Here is a 24,341-nt window from a genome sequence, read left to right on the forward strand (position 1 = left end):
TCAGCATGTATATGTAGATGTAGATGTGATGTCGGATCACTGGTGTATGTCTGTGTCTGAGTAGATATCAATGTGGGGTCACCTGGTGTATCTCTATATCTGTGTTGATATAAATGTGTGGCCATGTGGTGTATGTCCATATCTGTGCAGATGTGAATGTGAGGGAAGCAGATATGTGTTTGACTGTGTAGATGTCAATATGGGGTCACCAGGTGTATGTCTATATATGTGTAGATGTAAATGTGGAGTCAGCATGTATTTGTCTGTGAGTGAAGATGTGAAAGTGGGATCACTAAGTCTATGTCTGTGACTGAGTAGATGTCAATGTGAGGTCACCTGGTGTATGTCTATATCTGTGCAGATATGAATGTGGGAACAACAGATATACGTCTTTTATGGTCTAGATGTGAATGTGGGGCTGCCAGTTGCATGTCTGTGAGTGTAAATGTTAATGTGGGATCACTGGGTTTATGTCTATGACAGAGTAGAGGTCAGCAGGTTTATGTCCCAATCTGTATAGATCTGAATGTGGGGACATCAAGTATATGCCTATATCTGTGTAGATGTGAATGTGGGGTCACCAGGTATTTGTCTGTCACTGTGTAGATGTGAATGTGGGGTTACCAGGTGTATGTCTATATCTGTGTAGATATGAATGTGGGAACAGCAGGTATATGCCCTTGACTGTGTAGATATGCATGTGGAGTCACCAGATGCATGTCTGTTAAGGTCTAGATGTGAATGTGGGGTCACCAGGTGTATGTCTGTGACTGTGTAAACATGAATGGACAGTCACTTGGAGTATGCCTGTTACGGAGTAGATGTGAACATGAGGTCACTAAGTGTGTGTCTGTGACTGCATACGTGACTGTAGGCTCAACAGGTATATGTCAGAGACTGTGTAGATGTGAAAGTGCGATCACCTGGAGTACGACTGTGACTTTCTAGATGTGAATGTGGGGTTAGCAATTGTATGTCTGTGACTGAGTAGATATCAATGTGGGGACACTAGGTATATGTCTGTGACTGTGTGGATATCAATGTGGGGACACTAGGTATATGTCTGTGACTGTGTGGATATCAATGTGGGGACACTAAGTATATGTCTGTGACTGTGTGGATGTGAATGTGGGTCACTAGATGTATATCTGTGACAGCGTAATGTGTTTTTGGGATTTCTAGTTGTATAACTACTTCTGTGAGAATGTGAATGTGGGATCAGCTGGTGTATGTCTGTGACTGTGTAAACATGAATGTGGGTGACTAGGAGTATGACTGTTACTATGTAGACGTGAATGTGGGATCACCAGGTGTATGTCTTTGATTGTGTAGATGTAAATGTGGAGACACCAGGTCTATGTCTATGATGAGGTAATTGTTAATATTGGATTAAGCAGATTAAGCAGTCTGTGACTGTGAGGATGTGAATGTGGGTCACCAGGTATATACCTGTGACAGAGCAGAGGTGAATTTACGATTTCTAGGTGGTATCAGAATCATAATCAAAAACAGGTTTATTATCACCAGCATGTGACGTGAAGTTTGTTAACAGCAGCAGCAGTTCAATACAATACATAATATAGAAGAGAAAAACAAAATAAAATGATAATAAATAAATAAATAAATAAATTACAGTACACATATAACTGTAATAGAATAGAGTAAAATCATGCAAAAACAGAGGTAGTGTCCAAGAGTTCAATGTCCATTTAAGAATCGGATGGCAGAGGGGAAGAAGCAGTTCCTGAATCGTTGAGTGTGTGCCTTCAGGCTTCTGTACCTCCTACCTGATGGTTACGGTGAGAAAAGGGCATGTCCTGGGTGTTGGAGGTCCTTAATCATGGATGCTGCCTTTCTGAGCCGCCACTCCTTGAAGATGTCCTGGATACTTCGAAGGCTAGTACCCAAGATGGAGCCGACTAAATTTAAAACCCTCTGCAGCTTCTTTTGGTCATGTGCAGTAGCCCCCCCCCCCACTCACACAATACTAGACAGTGATGCAGCCTGTTACAATATCTGTGTAGATGAAAATGTGCGAGGTGTATGACTGGTGAATTACCGTGACGATGAGGATGTGAATCTGGAGTCACTGGGTGCATGTGTGTGACTGTGTAGAGCTCTGCAACTTTATGTCCATATCTGTGTAGATGTGACTGTGGGGTCACCAGGTGAATGTTTATATCTGTGTAGATGTGACTGTGGGGTCACCAGGTGAATGTCTATATTTGTGAAGATGTGACTCTGGGGTCACCAGGTGAATGTTTATATCTGTGTAGATGTGACAGTGGGGTCACCAGGTGAAAGTCTATATTTGGGAAGATGTGACTGTGGGGTCACCAGGTGAATGTTTATATCTGTGTAGATGTGACTGTGTGGTCACCAGGTGAATGTCTATATTTGTGAAGATGTGACTGTGGGGTTACCAGGTGAAAGTCTATATCTGTGTAGATGTGACTGTGGGGTCACCAGATGAATGTCTATATTTGTGTAGATGTGACTGTGGGGTCACCAGGTGAATGTTTATATCTGTGTAGATGAGAATGTGGGGTCACCAGGAGAATGTTTATATCTGTGTAGATGTGAATGTGGGGTCACCTGGTGAATGTTTATATCTGTGTGCATGTGACTGTTGGTTCACCAGGTGAATGTCTATATTTGTGAAGATGTGACTGTGGGGTCACCAGGTTAATGTTTATATCTGTGTAGATGTGACTGTGGGGTCACCAGGTTAAAGTCTATATCTGTGTAGATGTGACTGTGGGGTCACTAGGTGAAAGTCTATATTTGTGAAGATGTGAATGTGGGGTCACCAGGTGAATGTCTATATCTGTGTAGATGTGACTGTGGGGTCACCAGGTGAATGTTTATATCTGTGTAGATGTGACCGTGGGGTCACCAGGTGAATGTTTATATCTGTGTAGATGTGACTGTGAGGTCACCAGGTGAATGTTTATATCTGCGTAGATGTGACTGTGGGGTCACCAGGTGAATGTTTATATCTGCGTAGATGTGACTGTGGGGTCACCAGGTGAATGTTTATATCTGCGTAGATGTGACTGTGGGGTCATCAGGTGAATGTTTATATCTGCGTAGATGTGACTGTGAGGTCATCAGGTGAATGTCTATATCTGTGTAGATGTGACTGTGAGGTCACCAGGTGAATGTTTATATCTGCGTAGATGTGACTGTGGGGTCATCAGGTGAATGTTTATATCTGCGTAGATGTGACTGTGAGGTCATCAGGTGAATGTCTATATCTGTGTAGATGTGACTGTGTGGTCACCAGGTGAATGTTTATATCTGTGTAGATGTGACTGTGGGATCACCAGGTGAATGTTTATATCTGTGTAGATGTGACTGTGTGGTCACCAGGTGAATGTCTATATTTGTGAAGATGTGACTGTGGGGTCACCAGGTGAAAGTCTATATTTGGGAAGATGTGACTGTGGGGTCACCTGTTGAATGTTTATATCTGTGTAGATGTGACTGTGGGGTCACCAGGTGAAAGCCTATATTTGGGAAGATGTGACTGTGGGGGCATCAGGTGAATGTTTATATATCTCCGTAGATGTGAACGTGGGGTCACCAGGTGATTGTCTATATCTGTGTAGATGTGACTGTGGGGTCACCAGGTGTATGTTTATATCTGTGTAGATGTGACTGTGGGGTCATCAGGTGAATGTTTATATCTGTCTAGATGTGACTGTGGGGTCACCTGGTGAATGTTTATAAATGTGTAGATGTGACAGTGGGGACACCAGGTGAATGTCTATACTTGTGAAGATGTGACTGTGGTGTCACCAGGTGAATGTCTATATCTGTGTAGATGTGACTGTGGGGTCACCAGGTGAATGTTTATATCTGTGTAGATGTGACTGTGAGGTCACCAGGTGAATGATTATATCTGCGTAGATGTGACTGTGGGGTCACCAGGTGAATGTTTATATCTGTGTAGATGTGACTGTGAGGTCACCAGGTGAATGTTTATATCTGCGTAGATGTGACTGTGGGGTCATCAGCTGAATGTCTATATCTGTGTAGATGTGACTGTGGGGTCTCCAGGTGAATGTTTATATCTGTGTAGATGTGACTGTGGGATCACCAGGTGAATGTTTATATCTGTGTAGATGTGACTGTGGGGTCACCAGATGAATGTTTATATCTGTGTAGATGTGAATGTGGGGTCACCAGGTGATTGTCTATATTTGTGTAGATGTGACTGTGGGGTCACCAGATGAATGTCATTATTTGTGTAGATGTGACTGTGGGGTCACCAGGTGAATGTTTATATCAGTGTAGATGTGAATGTGGGGTCACCAGGTGAATGTTTATATCTGTCTAGATGTGACTGTGGGGTCACCAGGTGAATGTTTATATCTGTGTAGATGTGAATGTGGGGTCACCAGGTGAATGTTTATATCTGTCCAGATGTGACTGTGGGGTCACCAGGTGAATGTTTATATCTGTGTAGATGTGACTGTGGGGTCACCAGGTGATTGTCTATATTTGTGTAGGTGTGACTGTGGGGTCACCAGATGAATGTCTATATTTGTGTAGATGTGACTGTGGGGTCACCTGGTGAATGTTTATATCTGTGTAGATGGGAATGTGGGGTCACCAGGAGAATGTTTATATCTGTGTAGATGTGAATGTGGGGTCACCTGGTGAATGTTTATATCTGAGTAGATGTGACTGTGGGGGCATCAGGTGAAAGTCTATATTTGTGAATATGTGACTGTGGGGTCACCAGGTGAATGTTTATATCTGTGAAGATGTGACTGTGGGGTCACCAGGTGAAAGTCTATATCAGTGTAGATGTGACTGTGGGGTCACGAGGTGAATGTCTATATTTGTGAAGATGTGACTGTGGGGTCACCAGGTGAATGTCTATATCTGTGTAGAGGTGACTGTGGGGTCACCAGGTGAATGTTTATATCTGCGTAGATGTGACTGTGAGGTCACCAGGTGAATGTTTATATCTGTGTAGATGTGACTGTGGGATCACCAGGTGAATGTTTATATCTGTGTAGATGTGACTGTGTGGTCAACAGGTGAATGTCTATATTTGTGAAGATGTGACTGTGGGGTCACCAGGTGAAAGTCTATATTTGGGAAGATGTGACTGTGGGGTCACCTGTTGAATGTTTATATCTGTGTAGATGTGACTGTGAGGTCATCAGGTGAATGTCTATATCTGTGTAGATGTGACTGTGAGGTCACCAGGTGAATGATTATATCTGCGTAGATGTGACTGTGGGGTCACCAGGTGAATGTTTATATCTGTGTAGATGTGACTGTGAGGTCACCAGGTGAATGTTTATATCTGCGTAGATGTGACTGTGGGGTCATCAGCTGAATGTCTATATCTGTGTAGATGTGACTGTGGGGTCTCCAGGTGAATGTTTATATCTGTGTAGATGTGACTGTGGGATCACCAGGTGAATGTTTATATCTGTGTAGATGTGACTGTGGGGTCACCAGATGAATGTTTATATCTGTGTAGATGTGAATGTGGGGTCACCAGGTGATTGTCTATATTTGTGTAGATGTGACTGTGGGGTCACCAGATGAATGTCATTATTTGTGTAGATGTGACTGTGGGGTCACCAGGTGAATGTTTATATCAGTGTAGATGTGAATGTGGGGTCACCAGGTGAATGTTTATATCTGTCTAGATGTGACTGTGGGGTCACCAGGTGAATGTTTATATCTGTGTAGATGTGAATGTGGGGTCACCAGGTGAATGTTTATATCTGTCCAGATGTGACTGTGGGGTCACCAGGTGAATGTTTATATCTGTGTAGATGTGACTGTGGGGTCACCAGGTGATTGTCTATATTTGTGTAGGTGTGACTGTGGGGTCACCAGATGAATGTCTATATTTGTGTAGATGTGACTGTGGGGTCACCTGGTGAATGTTTATATCTGTGTAGATGGGAATGTGGGGTCACCAGGAGAATGTTTATATCTGTGTAGATGTGAATGTGGGGTCACCTGGTGAATGTATATATCTGAGTAGATGTGACTGTGGGGGCATCAGGTGAAAGTCTATATTTGTGAATATGTGACTGTGGGGTCACCAGGTGAATGTTTATATCTGTGAAGATGTGACTGTGGGGTCACCAGGTGAAAGTCTATATCAGTGTAGATGTGACTGTGGGGTCACGAGGTGAATGTCTATATTTGTGAAGATGTGACTGTGGGGTCACCAGGTGAATGTCTATATCTGTGTAGAGGTGACTGTGGGGTCACCAGGTGAATGTTTATATCTGCGTAGATGTGACTGTGAGGTCACCAGGTGAATGTTTATATCTGTGTAGATGTGACTGTGGGATCACCAGGTGAATGTTTATATCTGTGTAGATGTGACTGTGTGGTCAACAGGTGAATGTCTATATTTGTGAAGATGTGACTGTGGGGTCACCAGGTGAAAGTCTATATTTGGGAAGATGTGACTGTGGGGTCACCTGTTGAATGTTTATATCTGTGTAGATGTGACTGTGAGGTCATCAGGTGAATGTCTATATCTGTGTAGATGTGACTGTGAGGTCACCAGGTGAATGTTTATATCTGCGTAGATGTGACTGTGGGGTCATCAGGTGAATGTCTATATCTGTGTAGATGTGACTGTGAGGTCACCAGGTGAATGTTTATATCTGCGTAGATGTGACTGTGGGGTCATCAGGTGAATGTTTATATCTGCGTAGATGTGACTGTGAGGTCATCAGGTGAATGTCTATATCTGTGTAGATGTGACTGTGTGGTCACCAGGTGAATGTTTATATCTGTGTAGATGTGACTGTGGGATCACCAGGTGAATGTTTATATCTGTGTAGATGTGACTGTGAGGTCATCAGGTGAATGTCTATATCTGTGTAGATGTGACTGTGTGGTCACCAGGTGAATGTTTATATCTGTGTAGATGTGACTGTGGGATCACCAGGTGAATGTTTATATCTGTGTAGATGTGACTGTGTGGTCACCAGGTGAATGTCTATATTTGTGAAGATGTGACTGTGGGGTCACCAGGTGAAAGTCTATATTTGGGAAGATGTGACTGTGGGGTCACCTGTTGAATGTTTATATCTGTGTAGATGTGACTGTGGGGTCACCAGGTGAAAGCCTATATTTGGGAAGATGTGACTGTGGGGGCATCAGGTGAATGTTTATATATCTCCGTAGATGTGAACGTGGGGTCACCAGGTCATTGTCTATATCTGTGTAGATGTGACTGTGGGGTCACCAGGTGTATGTTTATATCTGTGTAGATGTGACTGTGGGGTCATCAGGTGAATGTTTATATCTGTCTAGATGTGACTGTGGGGTCACCTGGTGAATGTTTATAAATGTGTAGATGTGACAGTGGGGACACCAGGTGAATGTCTATACTTGTGAAGATGTGACTGTGGTGTCACCAGGTGAATGTCTATATCTGTGTAGATGTGACTGTGGGGTCACCAGGTGAATGTTTATATCTGTGTAGATGTGACTGTGAGGTCACCAGGTGAATGATTATATCTGCGTAGATGTGACTGTGGGGTCACCAGGTGAATGTTTATATCTGTGTAGATGTGACTGTGAGGTCACCAGGTGAATGTTTATATCTGCGTAGATGTGACTGTGGGGTCATCAGCTGAATGTCTATATCTGTGTAGATGTGACTGTGGGGTCTCCAGGTGAATGTTTATATCTGTGTAGATGTGACTGTGGGATCACCAGGTGAATGTTTATATCTGTGTAGATGTGACTGTGGGGTCACCAGATGAATGTTTATATCTGTGTAGATGTGAATGTGGGGTCACCAGGTGATTGTCTATATTTGTGTAGATGTGACTGTGGGGTCACCAGATGAATGTCATTATTTGTGTAGATGTGACTGTGGGGTCACCAGGTGAATGTTTATATCAGTGTAGATGTGAATGTGGGGTCACCAGGTGAATGTTTATATCTGTCTAGATGTGACTGTGGGGTCACCAGGTGAATGTTTATATCTGTGTAGATGTGAATGTGGGGTCACCAGGTGAATGTTTATATCTGTCCAGATGTGACTGTGGGGTCACCAGGTGAATGTTTATATCTGTGTAGATGTGACTGTGGGGTCACCAGGTGATTGTCTATATTTGTGTAGGTGTGACTGTGGCGTCACCAGATGAATGTCTATATTTGTGTAGATGTGACTGTGGGGTCACCTGGTGAATGTTTATATCTGTGTAGATGGGAATGTGGGGTCACCAGGAGAATGTTTATATCTGTGTAGATGTGAATGTGGGGTCACCTGGTGAATGTTTATATCTGAGTAGATGTGACTGTGGGGGCATCAGGTGTAAGTTTATATTTGTGAATATGTGACTGTGGGATCACCAGGTGAATGTTTATATCTGTGAAGATGTGACTGTGGGGTCAACAGGTGAATGTTTATATCTGTGTAGATGTGACTGTGGGGGCATCAGGTGAAAGTCTATATTTGTGAATATGTGACTGTGGGGTCAACAGGTGAATGTTTATATCTGTGAAGATGTGACTGTGGGGTCACCAGGTTAAAGTCTATATCTGTGTAGATGTGACTGTGGGGGCTTCAGGTGAAAGTCTATATTTGTGAATATGTGACTGTGGGGTCAACAGGTGAATGTTTATATCTGTGAAGATGTGACTGTGGGGTCACCAGGTTAAAGTCTATATCTGTGTAGATGTGACTGTGGGGTCACTAGGTGAAAGTCTATATTTGTGAAGATGTGAATGTGGGGTCACCAGGTGAATGTCTATATCTGTGTAGATGTGACTGTGGGGTCACCAGGTGAATGTTTATATCTGTGTAGATGTGACCGTGGGGTCACCAGGTGAATGTTTATATCTGTGTAGATGTGACTGTGAGGTCACCAGGTGAATGTTTATATCTGCGTAGATGTGACTGTGGGGTCACCAGGTGAATGTTTATATCTGCGTAGATGTGACTGTGGGGTCACCAGGTGAATGATTATATCTGCGTAGATGTGACTGTGGGGTCATCAGGTGAATGTTTATATCTGCGTAGATGTGACTGTGAGGTCATCAGGTGAATGTCTATATCTGTGTAGATGTGACTGTGAGGTCACCAGGTGAATGTTTATATCTGCGTAGATGTGACTGTGGGGTCATCAGGTGAATGTTTATATCTGCGTAGATGTGACTGTGAGGTCATCAGGTGAATGTCTATATCTGTGTAGATGTGACTGTGTGGTCACCAGGTGAATGTTTATATCTGTGTAGATGTGACTGTGGGATCACCAGGTGAATGTTTATATCTGTGTAGATGTGACTGTGTGGTCACCAGGTGAATGTCTATATTTGTGAAGATGTGACTGTGGGGTCACCAGGTGAAAGTCTATATTTGGGAAGATGTGACTGTGGGGTCACCTGTTGAATGTTTATATCTGTGTAGATGTGACTGTGGGGTCACCAGGTGAAAGCCTATATTTGGGAAGATGTGACTGTGGGGGCATCAGGTGAATGTTTATATATCTCCGTAGATGTGAACGTGGGGTCACCAGGTGATTGTCTATATCTGTGTAGATGTGACTGTGGGGTCACCAGGTGTATGTTTATAACTGTGTAGATGTGACTGTGGGGTCATCAGGTGAATGTTTATATCTGTCTAGATGTGACTGTGGGGTCACCTGGTGAATGTTTATAAATGTGTAGATGTGACAGTGGGGACACCAGGTGAATGTCTATACTTGTGAAGATGTGACTGTGGTGTCACCAGGTGAATGTCTATATCTGTGTAGATGTGACTGTGGGGTCACCAGGTGAATGTTTATATCTGTGTAGATGTGACTGTGAGGTCACCAGGTGAATGATTATATCTGCGTAGATGTGACTGTGGGGTCACCAGGTGAATGTTTATATCTGTGTAGATGTGACTGTGAGGTCACCAGGTGAATGTTTATATCTGCGTAGATGTGACTGTGGGGTCATCAGCTGAATGTCTATATCTGTGTAGATGTGACTGTGGGGTCTCCAGGTGAATGTTTATATCTGTGTAGATGTGACTGTGGGATCACCAGGTGAATGTTTATATCTGTGTAGATGTGACTGTGGGGTCACCAGATGAATGTCATTATTTGTGTAGATGTGACTGTGGGGTCACCAGGTGAATGTTTATATCAGTGTAGATGTGAATGTGGGGTCACCAGGTGAATGTTTATATCTGTCTAGATGTGACTGTGGGGTCACCAGGTGAATGTTTATATCTGTGTAGATGTGAATGTGGGGTCACCAGGTGAATGTTTATATCTGTCCAGATGTGACTGTGGGGTCACCAGGTGAATGTTTATATCTGTGTAGATGTGACTGTGGGGTCACCAGGTGATTGTCTATATTTGTGTAGGTGTGACTGTGGGGTCACCAGATGAATGTCTATATTTGTGTAGATGTGACTGTGGGGTCACCTGGTGAATGTTTATATCTGTGTAGATGGGAATGTGGGGTCACCAGGAGAATGTTTATATCTGTGTAGATGTGAATGTGGGGTCACCTGGTGAATGTTTATATCTGAGTAGATGTGACTGTGGGGGCATCAGGTGAAAGTCTATATTTGTGAATATGTGACTGTGGGGTCACCAGGTGAATGTTTATATCTGTGAAGATGTGACTGTGGGGTCACCAGGTGAAAGTCTATATCAGTGTAGATGTGACTGTGGGGTCACGAGGTGAATGTCTATATTTGTGAAGATGTGACTGTGGGGTCACCAGGTGAATGTCTATATTTGGGAAGATGTGACTGTGGGGTCACCTGTTGAATGTTTATATCTGTGTAGATGTGACTGTGGGGTCACCAGGTGAAAGCCTATATTTGGGAAGATGTGACTGTGGGGGCATCAGGTGAATGTTTATATATCTCCGTAGATGTGAACGTGGGGTCACCAGGTGATTGTCTATATCTGTGTAGATGTGACTGTGGGGTCACCAGGTGTATGTTTATATCTGTGTAGATGTGACTGTGGGGTCATCAGGTGAATGTTTATATCTGTCTAGATGTGACTGTGGGGTCACCTGGTGAATGTTTATAAATGTGTAGATGTGACAGTGGGGACACCAGGTGAATGTCTATACTTGTGAAGATGTGACTGTGGTGTCACCAGGTGAATGTCTATATCTGTGTAGATGTGTCTGTGGGGTCACCAGGTGAATGTTTATATCTGTGTAGATGTGACTGTGAGGTCACCAGGTGAATGATTATATCTGCGTAGATGTGACTGTGGGGTCACCAGGTGAATGTTTATATCTGTGTAGATGTGACTGTGAGGTCACCAGGTGAATGTTTATATCTGCGTAGATGTGACTGTGGGGTCATCAGCTGAATGTCTATATCTGTGTAGATGTGACTGTGGGGTCTCCAGGTGAATGTTTATATCTGTGTAGATGTGACTGTGGGATCACCAGGTGAATGTTTATATCTGTGTAGATGTGACTGTGGGGTCACCAGATGAATGTTTATATCTGTGTAGATGTGAATGTGGGGTCACCAGGTGATTGTCTATATTTGTGTAGATGTGACTGTGGGGTCACCAGATGAATGTCATTATTTGTGTAGATGTGACTGTGGGGTCACCAGGTGAATGTTTATATCAGTGTAGATGTGAATGTGGGGTCACCAGGTGAATGTTTATATCTGTCTAGATGTGACTGTGGGGTCACCAGGTGAATGTTTATATCTGTGTAGATGTGAATGTGGGGTCACCAGGTGAATGTTTATATCTGTCCAGATGTGACTGTGGGGTCACCAGGTGAATGTTTATATCTGTGTAGATGTGACTGTGGGGTCACCAGGTGATTGTCTATATTTGTGTAGGTGTGACTGTGGCGTCACCAGATGAATGTCTATATTTGTGTAGATGTGACTGTGGGGTCACCTGGTGAATGTTTATATCTGTGTAGATGGGAATGTGGGGTCACCAGGAGAATGTTTATATCTGTGTAGATGTGAATGTGGGGTCACCTGGTGAATGTTTATATCTGAGTAGATGTGACTGTGGGGGCATCAGGTGAAAGTCTATATTTGTGAATATGTGACTGTGAGGTCACCAGGTGAATGTTTATATCTGTGAAGATGTGACTGTGGGGTCACCAGGTGAAAGTCTATATCAGTGTAGATGTGACTGTGGGGTCACGAGGTGAATGTCTATATTTGTGAAGATGTGACTGTGGGGTCACCAGGTGAATGTCTATATCTGTGTGGAGGTGACTGTGGGGTCACCAGGTGAATGTTTATATCTGCGTAGATGTGACTGTGAGGTCACCAGGTGAATGTTTATATCTGTGTAGATGTGACTGTGGGATCACCAGGTGAATGTTTATATCTGTGTAGATGTGACTGTGTGGTCACCAGGTGAATGTCTATATTTGTGAAGATGTGACTGTGGGGTCACCAGGTGAAAGTCTATATTTGGGAAGATGTGACTGTGGGGTCACCTGTTGAATGTTTATATCTGTGTAGATGTGACTGTGAGGTCATCAGGTGAATGTCTATATCTGTGTAGATGTGACTGTGAGGTCACCAGGTGAATGTTTATATCTGCGTAGATGTGACTGTGGGGTCACCAGGTGAATGTTTATATCTGCGTAGATGTGACTGTGGGGTCATCAGGTGAATGTTTATATCTGCGTAGATGTGACTGTGAGGTCATCAGGTGAATGTCTATATCTGTGTAGATGTGACTGTGAGGTCACCAGGTGAATGTTTATATCTGCGTAGATGTGACTGTGGGGTCATCAGGTGAATGTTTATATCTGCGTAGATGTGACTGTGAGGTCATCAGGTGAATGTCTATATCTGTGTAGATGTGACTGTGTGGTCACCAGGTGAATGTTTATATCTGTGTAGATGTGACTGTGGGGTCACCAGGTGAATGTCTATATTTGTGAAGATGTGACTGTGGGGTCACCAGGTGAAAGTCTATATTTGGGAAGATGTGACTGTGGGGTCACCTGTTGAATGTTTATATCTGTGTAGATGTGACTGTGGGGTCACCAGGTGAAAGCCTATATTTGGGAAGATGTGACTGTGGGGGCATCAGGTGAATGTTTATATAACTCCGTAGATGTGAACGTGGGGTCACCAGGTGATTGTATATATCTGTGTAGATGTGACTGTGGGGTCACCAGGTGTATGTTTATATCTGTGTAGATGTGACTGTGGGGTCATCAGGTGAATGCTTATATCTGTCTAGATGTGACTGTGGGGTCACCTGGTGAATGTTTATAAATGTGTAGATGTGACAGTGGGGACACCAGGTGAATGTCTATACTTGTGAAGATGTGACTGTGGTGTCACCAGGTGAATGTCTATATCTGTGTAGATGTGACTGTGGGGTCACCAGGTGAATGTTTATATCTGTGTAGATGTGACTGTGAGGTCACCAGGTGAATGATTATATCTGCGTAGATGTGACTGTGGGGTCACCAGGTGAATGTTTATATCTGTGTAGATGTGACTGTGAGGTCACCAGGTGAATGTTTATATCTGCGTAGATGTGACTGTGGGGTCATCAGCTGAATGTCTATATCTGTGTAGATGTGACTGTGGGGTCTCCAGGTGAATGTTTATATCTGTGTAGATGTGACTGTGGGATCACCAGGTGAATGTTTATATCTGTGTAGATGTGACTGTGGGGTCACCAGATGAATGTTTATATCTGTGTAGATGTGAATGTGGGGTCACCAGGTGATTGTCTATATTTGTGTAGATGTGACTGTGGGGTCACCAGATGAATGTCATTATTTGTGTAGATGTGACTGTGGGGTCACCAGGTGAATGTTTATATCAGTGTAGATGTGAATGTGGGGTCACCAGGTGAATGTTTATATCTGTCTAGATGTGACTGTGGGGTCACCAGGTGAATGTTTATATCTGTGTAGATGTGAATGTGGGGTCACCAGGTGAATGTTTATATCTGTCCAGATGTGACTGTGGGGTCACCAGGTGAATGTTTATATCTGTGTAGATGTGACTGTGGGGTCACCAGGTGATTGTCTATATTTGTGTAGGTGTGACTGTGGGGTCACCAGATGAATGTCTATATTTGTGTAGATGTGACTGTGGGGTCACCTGGTGAATGTTTATATCTGTGTAGATGGGAATGTGGGGTCACCAGGAGAATGTTTATATCTGTGTAGATGTGAATGTGGGGTCACCTGGTGAATGTTTATATCTGAGTAGATGTGACTGTGGGGGCATCAGGTGAAAGTCTATATTTGTGAATATGTGACTGTGGGATCACCAGGTGAATGTTTATATCTGTGAAGATGTGACTGTGGGGTCACCAGGTGAATGTTTATATCTGTGTAGATGTGACTGTGGGGGCATCAGGTGAAAGTCTATATTTGTGAATATGTGACTGTGGGGTCAACAGGTGAATGTTTATATCTGTGAAGATGTGACTGTGGGGTCACCAGGTTAAAGTCTATATCTGTGTAGATGTGACTGTGGGGTCACCAGGTGAATGTTTATATCTGTGTAGATGTGACTGTGAGGTCACCAGGTGAATGTTTATATCTGCGTAGATGTGACTGTGGGGTCACCAGGTGAATGTTTATATCTGCGTAGATGTGACTGTGGGGTCATCAGGTGAATGTTTATATCTGCGTAGATGTGACTGTGGGGTCATCAGGTGAATGTTTATATCTGTGTAGATGTGACTGTGTGGTCACCAGGTGAATGTTTATATCTGTGTAGATGTGACTGTGGGATCACCAGGTGAATGTTTATATCTGTGTAGATGTGACTGTGTGGTCACCAGGTGAATGTCTATATTTGTGAAGATGTGACTGTGGGGTCACCAGGTGAAAGTCTATATTTGGGAAGATGTGACTGTGGGGTCACCTGTTGAATGTTTATATCTGTGTAGATGTGACTGTGGGGTCACCAGGTGAAAGCCTATATTTGGGAAGATGTGACTGTGGGGGCATCAGGTGAATGTTTATATATCTCCGTAGATGTGAACGTGGGGTCACCAGGTGATTGTCTATATCTGTGTAGATGTGACTGTGGGGTCACCAGGTGTATGTTTATATCTGTGTAGATGTGACTGTGGGGTCATCAGGTGAATGTTTATATCTGTCTAGATGTGACTGTGGGGTCACCTGGTGAATGTTTATAAATGTGTAGATGTGACAGTGGGGACACCAGGTGAATGTCTATACTTGTGAAGATGTGACTGTGGTGTCACCAGGTGAATGTCTATATCTGTGTAGATGTGACTGTGGGGTCACCAGGTGAATGTTTATATCTGTGTAGATGTGACTGTGAGGTCACCAGGTGAATGATTATATCTGCGTAGATGTGACTGTGGGGTCACCAGGTGAATGTTTATATCTGTGTAGATGTGACTGTGAGGTCACCAGGTGAATGTTTATATCTGCGTAGATGTGACTGTGGGGTCATCAGCTGAATGTCTATATCTGTGTAGATGTGACTGTGGGGTCTCCAGGTGAATGTTTATATCTGTGTAGATGTGACTGTGGGATCACCAGGTGAATGTTTATATCTGTGTAGATGTGACTGTGGGGTCACCAGATGAATGTTTATATCTGTGTAGATGTGAATGTGGGGTCACCAGGTGATTGTCTATATTTGTGTAGATGTGACTGTGGGGTCACCAGATGAATGTCATTATTTGTGTAGATGTGACTGTGGGGTCACCAGGTGAATGTTTATATCAGTGTAGATGTGAATGTGGGGTCACCAGGTGAATGTTTATATCTGTCTAGATGTGACTGTGGGGTCACCAGGTGAATGTTTATATCTGTGTAGATGTGAATGTGGGGTCACCAGGTGAATGTTTATATCTGTCCAGATGTGACTGTGGGGTCACCAGGTGAATGTTTATATCTGTGTAGATGTGACTGTGGGGTCACCAGGTGATTGTCTATATTTGTGTAGGTGTGACTGTGGGGTCACCAGATGAATGTCTATATTTGTGTAGATGTGACTGTGGGGTCACCTGGTGAATGTTTATATCTGTGTAGATGGGAATGTGGGGTCACCAGGAGAATGTTTATATCTGTGTAGATGTGAATGTGGGGTCACCTGGTGAATGTTTATATCTGAGTAGATGTGACTGTGGGGGCATCAGGTGAAAGTCTATATTTGTGAATATGTGACTGTGGGGTCACCAGGTGAATGTTTATATCTGTGAAGATGTGACTGTGGGGTCACCAGGTGAAAGTCTATATCAGTGTAGATGTGACTGTGGGGTCACGAGGTGAATGTCTATATTTGTGAAGATGTGACTGTGGGGTCACCAGGTGAATGTCTATATCTGTGTAGAGGTGACTGTGGGGTCACCAGGTGAATGTTTATATCTGCGTAGATGTGACTGTGAGGTCACCAGGTGAATGTTTATATCTGTGTAGATGTGACTGTGGGATCACCAGGTGAATGTTTATATCTGTGTAGATGTGACTGTGTGGTCACCAGGTGAATGTCTATATTTGTGAAGATGTGACTGTGGGGTCACCAGGTGAAAGTCTATATTTGGGAAGATGTGACTGTGGGGTCACCTGTTGAATGTTTATATCTGTGTAGATGTGACTGTGAGGTCATCAGGTGAATGTCTATATCTGTGTAGATGTGACTGTGAGGTCACCAGGTGAATGTTTATATCTGCGTAGATGTGACTGTGGGGTCACCAGGTGAATGTTTATATCTGCGTAGATGTGACTGTGTGGTCACCAGGTGAATGTTTATATCTGTGTAGATGTGACTGTGGGATCACCAGGTGAATGTTTATATCTGTGTAGATGTGACAGTGTGGTCACCAGGTGAATGTCTATATTTGTGAAGATGTGACTGTGGGGTCACCAGGTGAAAGTCTATATTTGGGAAGATGTGACTGTGGGGTCACCTGTTGAATGTTTATATCTGTGTAGATGTGACTGTGGGGTCACCAGGTGAAAGCCTATATTTGGGAAGATGTGACTGTGGGGGCATCAGGTGAATGTTTATATATCTCCGTAGATGTGAACGTGGGGTCACCAGGTGATTGTCTATATCTGTGTAGATGTGACTGTGGGGTCACCAGGTGTATGTTTATATCTGTGTAGATGTGACTGTGGGGTCATCAGGTGAATGTTTATATCTGTCTAGATGTGACTGTGGGGTCACCTGGTGAATGTTTATAAATGTGTAGATGTGACAGTGGGGACACCAGGTGAATGTCTATACTTGTGAAGATGTGACTGTGGTGTCACCAGGTGAATGTCTATATCTGTGTAGATGTGACTGTGGGGTCACCAGGTGAATGTTTATATCTGTGTAGATGTGACTGTGAGGTCACCAGGTGAATGATTATATCTGCGTAGATGTGACTGTGGGGACACCAGGTGAATGTTTATATCTGTGTAGATGTGACTGTGAGGTCACCAGGTGAATGTTTATATCTGCGTAGATGTGACTGTGGGGTCATCAGCTGAATGTCTATATCTGTGTAGATGTGACTGTGGGGTCTCCAGGTGAATGTTTATATCTGTGTAGATGTGACTGTGGGGTCACCAGGTGATTGTCTATATTTGTGTAGGTGTGACTGTGGGGTCACCAGATGAATGTCTATATTTGTGTAGATGTGACTGTGGGGTCACCTGGTGAATGTTTATATCTGTGTAGATGGGAATGTGGGGTCACCAGGAGAATGTTTATATCTGTGTAGATGTGAATGTGGGGTCACCTGGTGAATGTTTATATCTGAGTAGATGTGACTGTGGGGGCATCAGGTGAAAGTCTATATTTGTGAATATGTGACTGTGGGATCACCAGGTGAATGTTTATATCTGTGAAGATGTGACTGTGGGGTCACCAGGTGAATGTTTATATCTGTGTAGATGTGACTGTGGGGGCATCAGGTGAAAGTCTATATTTGTGAATATGTGACTGTGGGGTCAACAGGTGAATGTTTATATCTGTGAAGATGTGACTGTGGGGTCACCAGGTTAAAGTCTATATCTGTGTAGATGTGACTGTGGGGTCACCAGGTGAATGTTTATATCTGTGTAGATGTGACTGTGAGGTCACCAGGTGAATGTTTATATCTGCGTAGATGTGACTGTGGGGTCACCAGGTGAATGTTTATATCTGCGTAGATGTGACTGTGGGGTCATCAGGTGAATGTTTATATCTGCGTAGATGTGACTGTGGGGTCATCAGGTGAATGTTTATATCTGTGTAGATGTGACTGTGTGGTCACCAGGTGAATGTTTATATCTGTGTAGATGTGACTGTGGGATCACCAGGTGAATGTTTATATCTGTGTAGATGTGACTGTGTGGTCACCAGGTGAATGTCTATATTTGTGAAGATGTGACTGTGGGGTCACCAGGTGAAAGTCTATATTTGGGAAGATGTGACTGTGGGGTCACCTGTTGAATGTTTATATCTGTGTAGATGTGACTGTGGGGTCACCAGGTGAAAGCCTATATTTGGGAAGATGTGACTGTGGGGGCATCAGGTGAATGTTTATATATCTCCGTAGATGTGAACGTGGGGTCACCAGGTGATTGTCTATATCTGTGTAGATGTGACTGTGGGGTCACCAGGTGTATGTTTATATCTGTGTAGATGTGACTGTGGGGTCATCAGGTGAATGTTTATATCTGTCTAGATGTGACTGTGGGGTCACCTGGTGAATGTTTATAAATGTGTAGATGTGACAGTGGGGACACCAGGTGAATGTCTATACTTGTGAAGATGTGACTGTGGTGTCACCAGGTGAATGTCTATATCTGTGTAGATGTGACTGTGGGGTCACCAGGTGAATGTTTATATCTGTGTAGATGTGACTGTGAGGTCACCAGGTGAATGATTATATCTGCGTAGATGTGACTGTGGGGTCACCAGGTGAATGTTTATATCTGTGTAGATGTGACTGTGAGGTCACCAGGTGAATGTTTATATCTGCGTAGATGTGGCTGTGGGGTCATCAGCTGAATGTCTATATCTGTGTAGATGTGACTGTGGGGTCTCCAGGTGAATGTTTATATCTGTGTAGATGTGACTGTGGGATCACCAGGTGAATGTTTATATCTGTGTAGATGTGACTGTGGGGTCACCAGATGAATGTTTATATCTGTGTAGATGTGAATGTGGGGTCACCAGGTGATTGTCTATATTTGTGTAGATGTGACTGTGGGGTCACCAGATGAATGTCATTATTTGTGTAGATGTGACTGTGGGGTCACCAGGTGAATGTTTATATCAGTGTAGATGTGAATGTGGGGTCACCAGGTGAATGTTTATATCTGTCTAGATGTGACTGTGGGGTCACCAGGTGAATGTTTATATCTGTGTAGATGTGAATGTGGGGTCACCAGGTGAATGTTTATATCTGTCCAGATGTGACTGTGGGGTCACCAGGTGAATGTTTATATCTGTGTAGATGTGACTGTGGGGTCACCAGGTGATTGTCTATATTTGTGTAGGTGTGACTGTGGGGTCACCAGATGAATGTCTATATTTGTGTAGATGTGACTGTGGGGTCACCTGGTGAATGTTTATATCTGTGTAGATGGGAATGTGGGGTCACCAGGAGAATGTTTATATCTGTGTAGATGTGAATGTGGGGTCACCTGGTGAATGTTTATATCTGAGTAGATGTGACTGTGGGGGCATCAGGTGAAAGTCTATATTTGTGAATATGTGACTGTGGGGTCACCAGGTGAATGTTTATATCTGTGAAGATGTGACTGTGGGGTCACCAGGTGAAAGTCTATATCAGTGTAGATGTGACTGTGGGGTCACGAGGTGAATGTCTATATTTGTGAAGATGTGACTGTGGGGTCACCAGGTGAATGTCTATATCTGTGTAGAGGTGACTGTGGGGTCACCAGGTGAATGTTTATATCTGCGTAGATGTGACTGTGAGGTCACCAGGTGAATGTTTATATCTGTGTAGATGTGACTGTGGGATCACCAGGTGAATGTTTATATCTGTGTAGATGTGACTGTGTGGTCACCAGGTGAATGTCTATATTTGTGAAGATGTGACTGTGGGGTCACCAGGTGAAAGTCTATATTTGGGAAGATGTGACTGTGGGGTCACCTGTTGAATGTTTATATCTGTGTAGATGTGACTGTGAGGTCATCAGGTGAATGTCTATATCTGTGTAGATGTGACTGTGAGGTCACCAGGTGAATGTTTATATCTGCGTAGATGTGACTGTGGGGTAACCAGGTGAATGTTTATATCTGCGTAGATGTGACTGTGTGGTCACCAGGTGAATGTTTATATCTGTGTAGATGTGACTGTGGGATCACCAGGTGAATGTTTATATCTGTGTAGATGTGACTGTGTGGTCACCAGGTGAATGTCTATATTTGTGAAGATGTGACTGTGGGGTCACCAGGTGAAAGTCTATATTTGGGAAGATGTGACTGTGGGGTCACCTGTTGAATGTTTATATCTGTGTAGATGTGACTGTGGGGTCACCAGGTGAAAGCCTATATTTGGGAAGATGTGACTGTGGGGGCATCAGGTGAATGTTTATATATCTCCGTAGATGTGAACGTGGGGTCACCAGGTGATTGTCTATATCTGTGTAGATGTGACTGTGGGGTCACCAGGTGTATGTTTATATCTGTGTAGATGTGACTGTGGGGTCATCAGGTGAATGTTTATATCTGTCTAGATGTGACTGTGGGGTCACCTGGTGAATGTTTATAAATGTGTAGATGTGACAGTGGGGACACCAGGTGAATGTCTATACTTGTGAAGATGTGACTGTGGTGTCACCAGGTGAATGTCTATATCTGTGTAGATGTGACTGTGGGGTCACCAGGTGAATGTTTATATCTGTGTAGATGTGACTGTGAGGTCACCAGGTGAATGATTATATCTGCGTAGATGTGACTGTGGGGACACCAGGTGAATGTTTATATCTGTGTAGATGTGACTGTGAGGTCACCAGGTGAATGTTTATATCTGCGTAGATGTGACTGTGGGGTCATCAGCTGAATGTCTATATCTGTGTAGATGTGACTGTGGGGTCTCCAGGTGAATGTTTATATCTGTGTAGATGTGACTGTGGGATCACCAGGTGAATGTTTATATCTGTGTAGATGTGACTGTGGGGTCACCAGATGAATGTTTATATCTGTGTAGATGTGAATGTGGGGTCACCAGGTGATTGTCTATATTTGTGTAGATGTGACTGTGGGGTCACCAGATGAATGTCATTATTTGTGTAGATGTGACTGTGGGGTCACCAGGTGAATGTTTATATCAGTGTAGATGTGAATGTGGGGTCACCAGGTGAATGTTTATATCTGTCTAGATGTGACTGTGGGGTCACCAGGTGAATGTTTATATCTGTGTAGATGTGAATGTGGGGTCACCAGGTGAATGTTTATATCTGTGTAGATGTGACTGTGGGGTCACCAGGTGATTGTCTATATTTGTGTAGGTGTGACTGTGGGGTCACCAGATGAATGTCTATATTTGTGTAGATGTGACTGTGGGGTCACCTGGTGAATGTTTATATCTGTGTAGATGGGAATGTGGGGTCACCAGGAGAATGTTTATATCTGTGTAGATGTGAATGTGGGGTCACCTGGTGAATGTTTATATCTGAGTAGATGTGACTGTGGGGGCATCAGGTGAAAGTCTATATTTGTGAATATGTGACTGTGGGATCACCAGGTGAAAGTCTATATTTGTGAATATGTGACTGTGGGGTCAACAGGTGAATGTTTATATCTGTGAAGATGTGACTGTGGGGTCACCAGGTTAAAGTCTATATCTGTGTAGATGTGACTGTGGGGTCACTAGGTGAAAGTCTATATTTGTGAAGATGTGAATGTGGGGTCACCAGGTGAATGTCTATATCTGTGTAGATGTGACTGTGGGGTCACCAGGTGAATGTTTATATCTGTGTAGATGTGACTGTGGGGTCACCAGGTGAATGTTTATATCTGTGTAGATGTGACTGTGAGGTCACCAGGTGAATGTTTATATCTGCGTAGATGTGACTGTGGGGTCACCAGGTGAATGTTTATATCTGCGTAGATGTGACTGTGGGGTCACCAGGTGAATGTTTATATCTGCGTAGATGTGACTGTGGGGTCATCAGGTGAATGTTTATATCTGCGTAGATGTGACTGTGAGGTCATCAGGTGAATGTCTATATCTGTGTAGATGTGACTGTGAGGTCACCAGGTGAATGTTTATATCTGCGTAGATGTGACTGTGGGGTCATCAGGTGAATGTTTATATCTGCGTAGATGTGACTGTGAGGTCATCAGGTGAATGTTTATATCTGTGTAGATGTGACTGTGGGATCACCAGGTGAATGTTTATATCTGTGTAGATGTGACTGTGTGGTCACCAGGTGAATGTCTATATTTGTGAAGATGTGACTGTGGGGTCACCAGGTGAAAGTCTATATTTGGGAAGATGTGACTGTGGGGTCACCTGTTGAATGTTTATATCTGTGTAGATGTGACTGTGGGGTCACCAGGTGAAAGCCTATATTTGGGAAGATGTGACTGTGGGGGCATCAGGTGAATGTTTATATATCTCCGTAGATGTGAACGTGGGGTCACCAGGTGATTGTCTATATCTGTGTAGATGTGACTGTGGGGTCACCAGGTGTATGTTTATATCTGTGTAGATGTGACTGTGTGGTCATCAGGTGAATGTTTATATCTGTCTAGATGTGACTGTGGGGTCACCTGGTGAATGTTTATAAATGTGTAGATGTGACAGTGGGGACACCAGGTGAATGTCTATACTTGTGAAGATGTGACTGTGGTGTCACCAGGTGAATGTCTATATCTGTGTAGATGTGACTGTGGGGTCACCAGGTGAATGTTTATATCTGTGTAGATGTGACTGTGAGGTCACCAGGTGAATGATTATATCTGCGTAGATGTGACTGTGGGGTCACCAGGTGAATGTTTATATCTGTGTAGATGTGACTGTGAGGTCACCAGGTGAATGTTTATATCTGCGTAGATGTGACTGTGGGGTCATCAGCTGAATGTCTATATCTGTGTAGATGTGACTGTGGGGTCTCCAGGTGAATGTTTATATCTGTGTAGATGTGACTGTGGGATCACCAGGTGAATGTTTATATCTGTGTAGATGTGACTGTGGGGTCACCAGATGAATGTTTATATCTGTGTAGATGTGAATGTGGGGTCACCAGGTGATTGTCTATATTTGTGTAGATGTGACTGTGGGGTCACCAGATGAATGTCATTATTTGTGTAGATGTGACTGTGGGGTCACCAGGTGAATGTTTATATCAGTGTAGATGTGAATGTGGGGTCACCAGGTGAATGTTTATATCTGTCTAGATGTGACTGTGGGGTCACCAGGTGAATGTTTATATCTGTGTAGATGTGAATGTGGGGTCACCAGGTGAATGTTTATATCTGTCCAGATGTGACTGTGGGGTCACCAGGTGAATGTTTATATCTGTGTAGATGTGACTGTGGGGTCACCAGGTGATTGTCTATATTTGTGTAGGTGTGACTGTGGGGTCACCAGATGAATGTCTATATTTGTGTAGATGTGACTGTGGGGTCACCTGGTGAATGTTTATATCTGTGTAGATGGGAATGTGGGGTCACCAGGAGAATGTTTATATCTGTGTAGATGTGAATGTGGGGTCACCTGGTGAATGTTTATATCTGAGTAGATGTGACTGTGGGGGCATCAGGTGAAAGTCTATATCTGTGAAGATGTGACTGTGGGGTCACCAGGTGAAAGTCTATATCAGTGTAGATGTGACTGTGGGGTCACGAGGTGAATGTCTATATTTGTGAAGATGTGACTGTGGGGTCACCAGGTGAATGTCTATATCTGTGTAGAGGTGACTGTGGGGTCACCAGGTGAATGTTTATACTGCGTAGATGTGACTGTGAGGTCACCAGGTGAATGTTTATATCTGTGTAGATGTGACTGTGGGATCACCAGGTGAATGTTTATATCTGTGTAGATGTGACTGTGTGGTCATCAGGTGAATGTCTATATTTGTGAAGATGTGACTGTGGGGTCACCAGGTGAAAGTCTATATTTGGGAAGATGTGACTGTGGGGTCACCTGTTGAATGTTTATATCTGTGTAGATGTGACTGTGAGGTCATCAGGTGAATGTCTATATCTGTGTAGATGTGACTGTGAGGTCACCAGGTGAATGTTTATATCTGTGTAGATGTGACTGTGGGGTCACCAGGTGAATGTTTATATCTGTGTAGATGTGACTGTGAGGTCACCAGGTGAATGTTTATATCTGCGTAGTTGTGACTGTGGGGTCACCAGGTGAATGTTTATATCTGCGTAGATGTGACTGTGGGGTCACCAGGTGAATGTT

This window comes from Hemitrygon akajei, chromosome 16, assembly GCF_048418815.1.
Source record: "Hemitrygon akajei chromosome 16, sHemAka1.3, whole genome shotgun sequence".
Lineage (NCBI taxonomy): Eukaryota > Metazoa > Chordata > Chondrichthyes > Myliobatiformes > Dasyatidae > Hemitrygon > Hemitrygon akajei.